Source organism: Fukomys damarensis, unplaced genomic scaffold, assembly GCF_012274545.1.
Source record: "Fukomys damarensis isolate Sample0158 unplaced genomic scaffold, DMR_v1.0_HiC HiC_scaffold_17, whole genome shotgun sequence".
In the NCBI taxonomy this organism is placed as follows: domain Eukaryota; kingdom Metazoa; phylum Chordata; class Mammalia; order Rodentia; family Bathyergidae; genus Fukomys; species Fukomys damarensis.
The window spans coordinates 58,755,411-58,764,563 of record NW_022900929.1 but is presented as its reverse complement, the minus strand read 5'-3'; the positions used below and the strand labels follow the sequence as shown (position 1 = coordinate 58,764,563).

At 36.0% G+C, this 9,153-nt stretch overlaps 1 pseudogene; it reads left to right on the top strand.

Moving 5' to 3' along the window:
- Positions 1-463: 463 nt before the first annotated feature.
- On the top strand, positions 464-3,443 carry LOC104868054 (annotated as a pseudogene).
- Positions 3,444-9,153: the final 5,710 nt, after the last annotated feature.

Below are 9,153 nucleotides of genomic sequence, written 5' to 3'. Positions count from 1 at the left end.
CTGAAGAAAAATCAGTATGAAGAGAAACAGTAGGCCTGAAACTGAGCTTGTCTCCTCGATATATGTAAAGAGTTTACTTCTATGGTCACATCTGGACATGGGTAAAGTACTATCGGCCATGTTAGATTCTCACATAAAGCTCTATCACTCAAGAGTCTTCTCTGTATAAAGTTAAAGCTTTAGCCAGTGGTTTCAAGAGAGAGAACAACAGAGTAGAAAGAACATCATTTTTTCTACAAGATAGACAGACTTCTCCATGCAGTCATTTACAAGGACTGATCAAAATGTGTTTAAATGTATTTCAGAAAAAGACACAATGCCATTAATCTCCTTCAAAATACTCCCTCTTGTTTTGAACATTTATCTCATTTTGCTTACCATTTTCTATGGCACTTGGTGAGTGTGATCCAAAATACAGGTGTGAGGTCCCAGACATTTCTCCTCTGTAGCACTGCTGGGCCAGCTGGTCTATGCAGAGCAGACACAGGTGTCTATTCCACAGGATGGGGTTTGTTAAACTTGTCAAGAATAAGGCCTACATTAAGAGATACCAAGTGAAGTTTAGAAGAAGAGAGTAAAACTGATTACTATGCTCAAAATTCCTGGTGACCAGGACAAAAATAAGTACAACACATCTAAGTATAAGACGATAGTTCATTAACTGAGATATCATTTGTCAGATTGCCTATTACCATATTGAAGGAGACACGATGGTCTTCACAGCATATGCACATGAAGTACAATACTGTGTGAAAGTTGACCTAATAAATTATGCTGCAGCATACTGTACTGGCCTGCGGCTGACCCACAGACTTCTTAATAGGTTTGGCATAGAAAGATCTATGAAGGCTGGGTGCAGGTGACTGGAGATTAATACAATGTGAAAAGCATTGATGGTCAACCTGGTACCTTCACCTGCTATTTGGATGCAGGCCTTCCCAGAACTACAACTGGCAATAAGGTTTTGGAAGCCTTGAAGGGTGCTCTGGATTAAGGCTTGTCTATTCCTCACAGTGCCAAACAATTCCCTGGTTATGATGCTGAAAGCAAGGAGTTCAATACAGAAATATACCAGAAGCACATCATAGGTCAGAACATTGCAGATGATATGTGTTACCTAATGGAAGAAGATGAAGATGCTTATAAGAAACAATTTTCTCAGTACATAAAGAAAATATAAAGCATAACTTCAGACATAATGTAGACATATAAGAAAGCTCATGCTGAAAACAATCCAAAAATTCATTTGGAATAAGAAGAGACCTAGAATAGTAAAAGCAATTCTAGGCAATAAAGATAAGGCAGGGGGTATCACAATCCCCATCTTGAAACTATATGACAAAGCCACTGTGATAAAAATAGCATGGTACTGGCAAAGAAACACACCTGAGATTAGAAGATGCAGAAACAAGTCCAGATACACTCAGCCACCTCATCTTTGACAAAGGAGCCAAACACCTTCACTGGAGGAAAGATAGCCTCTTTAATAAATGGTGCTGGAAAAACTGGGTTTCAACTTGCCAAAGATTAAAACTAGACCTGTATCTCTCACCTTGCCCTAAACTAAAATCAAAATGGATCAAAGATCTAAATATCAAAACAGAAACACTAAACCTGCTGGAAGAGAGGTTACACTGGAAGACAATGGTATAGGAAAAGATTTCATGAACAAAACCTCACTTGCACATGAACTAGCCCAAAGAATCAACAACTAAGATCTCACCTTATTAAAAATATTTTGCACTGCTAGAGAAACCACAGAGTGAAGAGACAACCCACAATGTGGGAAAAAACTTTTTCCATTGGTTCTGTAGATAAAGGTCTACTAGCTAGACTATAAAGAACTGTAAAAAATCAGACCTCCCAAATTTAAAGACCTAATCCAAAAATGAGCATCTGAAATGAACAGACATTTCTCAAAGAAGTAAAAGCAGCAAATTAATATATGAAAAGATGTTCAATATCACCGGTCATTTGAGAGATGAAGATGAAAACAACACAGATTCTCTCTCACTCCAGAAAGAATGGCTGCTATCAAGAAATCAACTAATAACAAATGCTGTGGGTTTGTGGGGAGAAAGGAACCTTTCTCCACTGCTGGTGGGAGTGCAGACTGGTCCATCCACTGTGGAAATGAGGATGGAGATACCTCAAGAAACTAGGATCTTAAGTCCCATTTGACCAGGCTATTACTCTGCTGGGTATCTTCCCTAAAGAATTGAGTTGTACCACAGCGATATATGCCCACCCATGTTTATAGCAGCACAGTTTGTAATAGCTAAAACTTGGAAACAGCCTAATTGTCCATTAAATGGAAACTGGATAAAGATGATGTGGTTTTTCTATAAAATGGAGTAGTACTCATCCATAAAAAAAAATAAGAATCTAAAGTCACTTACAGCTAAATGGATGCACACTGAGGCCATACTCTTGAGTGAAATAAATAGGACACACATGTGTAAATACCAAATAGTTTCTCTGGTATGAGAAAGTGTAAATCCAAGAAATAAAAGGCAAAATAGATAAGGTGAAATAGGAAGAAAATGTGCAAAGGGTGTGGCGGTCCAGCCGTCACAACACGAACATGCCTGAGTCGGGGAGTGAGGATTGAGAAAGGAAAGAACACTCAAGCCTGAGCACAGACGAACAGAAGTCTGGTTTATTTCGCAGAAACAGCTCCTTTTATAGGTTCACAGCAACAGGAAGCTTTTAAGGGCACACAACAACAAAAAACACCAAGTCATTGTTTTTCAAAGACCAGATTTCCTGACTCTAACTGATAACATCAGATCTTCCGCTAAGGAGCTTCCTGTTATGTCAGGGTGAGTTCCTGACTCTTACAGATAACATCAGATCTTCGGCTAACGAGCTTCCTGTTATATCAGGGTGAAAGAGTCAGAACAAGCTTAACAAACAGTTTCCTTGAACAGTAGCAAATGTTGATGCCTTAATTATACAGGAAGAAGTTATTTTCCAAATGTCAAACTCCAGTGGGCCATGACTGGGCCCCGACAAAAGGGGAAGGAGAAGTGGGAGGCATAGGGGAAAAGAAAGAAGGGAAAGAAATATATATGAAAAAAATGGAAACAAAGTCTTTATAAGTATGGAGGGGTGAAGGGATTGAAGAGAAGGCAGGGGTAAGGGGAGAAAATAAGAACCAAGATATATCATGTAAAGATACAAATTCCCAATGACGAATGTCATCATACTGCATACCTAAAATATGCCAATAAACTCACTCAATGAATTTAAACATTTTTTAAATTTTAAAAAAGAAAGCTCATGCTGCTATGTGAGAGAATCCAGTCTATGAAAAGAAGTCAAAGAGAGATGTTGAAAAGAAGTGGAACCATCCCAAAATGTCCCTTACCCAGAAGAAAGACTGGGTAGCTCAAAAGAAGGCAAGGTTCCTCCGAGTTTAAGAGCAGACTGCCGAGAGTTAACCCAAACCTTCTATGAAGATTTTTTCAGATAAAGACTGATAAACTTATTCATTTGAAAAAATACAGGTGTGATCAAATATACAGTGAATGCTACTGCTGCATGATGTCCAACAGAAAGGCAGGCTTGCAAAAATTACATCGTGTTCTCATTAACCTTATTCACCAGATCTGACACCAGGTGACTGTCCCCAAGTCAAAATAACCAGGAAAAGCAAATGTTTTATGTTTATTCAGGACATCTTGGCAGCCAAGACAAGGAACTAAGGATACTTGTGGAATAGGATTTCTGAATCTGATTCAGAAAGTATAAGAAAGATGGTATAAATGTGTTCCAAGTAAGAAGGAAGTATTTTTTAGGAGAATTATTTTAGTAATACATTTTAAAAGATGTAAATAGTCATTGTATTTTTTGATCACACCTCAAACATAATATTGATATATTAAAAGTATACAGACAGAGTTAGGGCTTAGACGATATCACACAAAGGTCCATGTGTTAAAGGCTTGTTCCTCAGAGTGGCACTACTGGGAAGTGGTAGAACTTTAAGAGGTGGAGCCCAGTGCGAGTTTCTTCAGATCACTGGGAATATTTCTTCCAATGAGCAAGTGGGACCCTGACCCCTTCCTTTTCCTCTCTTTTTTAATCTTGGCCCTAAGTTAAGTAATTTTTTTCTCTCCAGGTTTCTGCCATGATGTGCTACTTCACCACAGGCCCAAAGCAAGAAGGGCCACTCGATCATGGACTGAGAGACCTTTAATACTGTGAGCCAAGGAAAAGCTTTTCTTTTCATAAGTTGATAATCTTAGGTGTTCATTACAGTAACAGAAAGATGGCTAAAATGATAGACTAATAATAATAGACATCGTTATTCTCTCACATTTCTAAATTCTAATTTCAAATAAATTTTGACAGGAATAAATTTTGTTTTCTTTTTGTTCCTTAGTCATCTTTATGGGCTCCCTGATTTCTATACATAACTTCTTTTGGGCGTGTGTGGATTCCACTAAAGGAACTCCCAATCTGGTAGCTCTGGCTTTCCTTATGCCTCAAAGACATGCCTTGGATTCTCCATATCTTGTCAGCAGACAAGGAAGAAAACTAATACAGAGGACCTTTAAGGACATATGTGAAGGCCCTACATTGAACCCCCATTATCATATAAATACATACATACATGCATACATACGTACATACACAGTGTGAAGGCCATGGATTCAATCCCAAAATTCCAAAAAGCTGAAGGAAAAAGGAGAAGCAGGGAGAAAGGGAGGTTTTGTTGTTTAAAATCATTTAATTTGGGCATAATGTTTTACACAGCAGTATATAACTAATATTGGGGTTCTACAACCTTCACCTATCTACAGGTTGATATCTTTCATTATTTTTGGAAATTCCTGTCATCATTTCTTAAAATACTTCCTTGCCCCATTCTTCTTTTAGAACTGAATTTCACATACAGGTATTTGTTCCTTAATGACAGAGTTGCATTTTGAGAAATATATTGTTAGGTGATTTCATTACTGAATAAATATTATAGAGTCTATTTACTCAATATGACACATTTATACTATATAATATAGCCTATTGCTCCTAGGCTACAAACCTGTACAACATGCTACTGAATACTATAGGTATTTGTAACACAGGATTATTTGTATATTGTGATAATTTCACATTCACTATAATCAAATATTTATGATAATTATAAAGATAAAAATTTTATTTGGCTCAGTTTTGATGTTCCTGTCTGTAATGTATTGACCCCATAGGTTTTGTGGTGAGGCAGAAAATCATTATTATAATTATACCAACTTATTTAACAATGGGAAATTTTAACAAAGAGCATCCTATAGGACTAGTATTTAGCAGAACAAACCAAGAAATGCTTGCTTAGCCATTTTTTACTTTTGAGCATATCTTCCCTAAATACATCAAGCATGTTAAAGTTGCTGTTCATATGTTTTTTAAATTGAGAATTTTCATTTATCATTTGCAGTTTATTCATATTACTCTAAAATAAGTTCATATTACTTTAAGTATTTATACCATTTAAGACTGAACCCAACCCTTTCCCCCAAAGGAACTTACTGGTTATATTACCTTATACACACATACTTTTAATATGGTCATTGTGTCACACTGTATGAAACAGGACGCAGAAAACATGTTGCATGGCCATATAGAGGACTTTTATGTCTAGGACAACAGTGACATGAGGCTAGAAGACCCTGTGAAGTGGTGATAACCTGGCAATTGGTTTCTCTATAGCCAGTAGGTAGCTTTCCAAAATCTACAAAAATCCATCCACAAAAATTGGTCCCTTTTGCCAGCACTCTGGGAGGCTGAGGTGAGGATCAAAAGTTTAAGCCTCGTCTTGGGAATTTAGCAATTTAGTAAGACCTTGTCTCAAGAAAAGGGGGCAGGCTGCAGGCTGGAGATGCAGCTTAGTACAAAGGCCCTGGGTTTAATCTTCAGTACTGAAAAAAAAAGTCACTGAGGGAAAATATACAAACACCAGCTTTACTGGATAGCATTTTGAGTAAGTGTCCTTATCTAGTTATCTTTGTACCTCCAATGTCAATCAGAGTGCTAAGCATTTAGTAGATACAATTAATTTCTATCAGTATCATTCATGAGAATGGTATTAAAGACTAGCAATATTTATACAACTTAAAAAATTGAGCACTTTGAATTTGTTACCTCAAAGACAGTAATAGACATGATTCATTATTTTAAGGGAAATAGGTATAGTATTCTTACTGTGTGTCACAATTTTTTTCCCAACAGTACAAACTTGTTTCCTTTTCTTTTATTTAAAAATCTGTTCACTTTGGGCAAATAAATTGAGCTCAACAAGCATAACAGTAATCCTTTGTTGTCCATGGTTTTGCTTTCCACAGTTTCAGTTACCTCTGGTCAACCATGATCTGAAACTATAAATGGAAAATTCCAGAAATAAACACTTCACAGCTTTTAAATAGCATTGCAGTTTTGAGTAGTGCAGTAAATCCATACCATCCCACTTCATCTTGGTCTGGGACATGAATCATCCTTTGTCCAGCACATCCACGGTATCTATGATGCATGCCCATTAGTCACTTGGTAGCTGTCTCAATTATCAGAGCTGTCATGGTATCACAGTACTTGTGTTAAAATATCCCTTATTTTAATTAATAGAGGTGCCAAAGTGCATGAGTAGTGATACTACCTATTTGAATATGCCAAAGAAAAGCTGCAAAGTATTTCCTTTAAGTGAAAAGACAAAAGTTCTCAGTAAGGAAAGGGGAAAAATCATGCGCTAAGGTTGCTAAAATCTATAGTAAAAATGAACCATAGTACATATGGAACTAGTACTTAGCAGAACAAACTTCAAGAATTGTTTGCTTAGCCATTTTTCACTATTGAACATATTTTTCCTAAAATCAAATGTTAAGGTTTCAGGCTTCCACTAGGGTGTTAAAATGTATCTATCTGGGACAAAGGGGAACAACTATACTGAACAATTAATCTACACCAGGAATTATACTAAGCCTTAAGTACACCAATATGATACATATAAATATTCATAGGGAGACGCACATTGAAATAAATTTGAACACCAATGTGACCAACAAAGTAACAGAAGTCTATATAAGTTGTAAGAGTAGTTTAGCAGAGGGGAAAATAACCTGTTAAGGAGAAGGGATACAAGGAAAGGCTTCCCAGATAAGACTCCCTAATTGGAGTGTGAATATGAAAAAGGAGTTTTCCCAAGCAGCTAAGAAGCAAAGGGCATAAATAAAAGCATGCAGGGGGAAAAAGTACAATCATGAAGAAATAAAAACAATCTTAGTAGCAGATGATCTGTCAACAAAAATGAGCTTCGAAATTTAGTCAAAGTCCAGATTAGGAGAAAAGCCTTAATGACACTTTAGGGAACTTGGGACTTATGCTACAGGTGATGCTAAGCTAGAGATAAAAAAATTCCCCCCCCATCTCTGCATTAGGAAATATTTGTATTATCATACATTCATCACATATTATCAAAATGTTATATGTAATTTATATCATACATAATACTTAAGACAGGTGACTCAACCCTGGTTTATTTTGCTCCTTTAAAACTCAAAATAAAGTACATTTTTGTTCATAAATTAGGTTGACTGGACTTCACTTATAGTTTCTATCTTCCCAATTAATTCCTAGCATAAACTTGCAGGACAACATTTTCTAACTCTGTTGCTAATGCCAACACCAACACCAATCATTTTTGCTAGGCAGCACATTTTTCAGCAACCCACTTCATAAACTGTAAGTAGTTTTCTATAAAAGGCAAATTATTTCCTTTCTAATTTTCAGCCTTTTATATTTTTGTTACAAATTAATATCTATAAATTTCTATTTGGAGTTAGCCTGCAGGAATCCACCTCTTTGCAGCTAATAAGCTCTTATATTTAAAATAGAATTTTCTATTATAAAAGAAATAAACCAGGTGTGGTACTGCAGTCTTTAATCCCAGCTTACTCAAGAGGCTGAGGTTGGAGGATTGCAAGTTCAAGCCCAGCCTTGGCAGCTTAGCAAGACCCTGTCTTAAAATAAAAAACAAGAAGGGCTCAGGATGTATATAGCTCCATGTGAAGGTCCTTAGTTCAATGCCCAGTATCACCAAAAAGGAAGGAAAGTCAGTCATTAGAAAAATGAAATAACATGAAAATTAACATGAAAGTTAATTTTTTTTTCAGTTTTACCTGAGTATATTATGATAAATACATGTCTGGATATTGAATCACAGATTACATAGAGAACTGATATAGTTAATTCTGTCTTAGGGGGTACAAGGGCTCAAGAAACACACAATTTCAAAATCAATGGTGGCAAAGAAAGGAAAAAGCAGTACCTGAGTAATGTACTATACTTACAAATAGTAAATATTGTATATTTTACTGTAAAAAGCATTCCCAAATGTGTTGCACACAAATGTCCTGCATATTTGATAAAGTCCTTCACACCTTGATGAAAACCAAATGATCTGAAGCTGGTGGCTAATTTAGTACAGAAACAAAACTTTCAGCTAACACGTTAAAATTATCCTCCAAAATAATGAGAACCAGAGACAAAAAAAAAATGCTAAAATTGCAAAGATTGTTAATTTACATTAACTATAAGGATGAGTAGTTTGAATATATGGTTGCTCAATTTGGGACTGGATATTGTGAAATATTTTTCTATCTCTAGGCTGTACTTGCAGCTATGTACTTGCTGCTAACAAGGGAACAGACGAGATTTCTCGAGATCGTGTCAAGCCTGGTGATCCCTATTCCTTTGGAAATGAACAGCTAATTAAGAGGCTCCCTACGGACAGGTCAAAGGAGTTTTTATCCTTATTGCCCTTATCACAATTCCTTGACGCCTTATTCTTGGCGTTTCAATGAGGCTGCTCTAAAACTAAATTTACTTTGTGAAAGTTTCCACCTTTGCTTCCTCTACTGTAAATGTTTCTATTAGAATGAAGTTTTTTAAATCCCTCGTCCCTGACTTCTAAATTTCAGTATTTCTAAAGAGCAATCAACACTTAAAATTGTTCTAAAACTGTTTTTTTCAGTTAAATGTTTAAGAATCTAAAAGGTTACAAAGTACTTTAAATATGTTTATAGGAAAGGTATTTGACAAATAATACATTGTCAGATTTTGGTTTTATATCCTTTTAATTTCAAAGATTGTGGTAACATG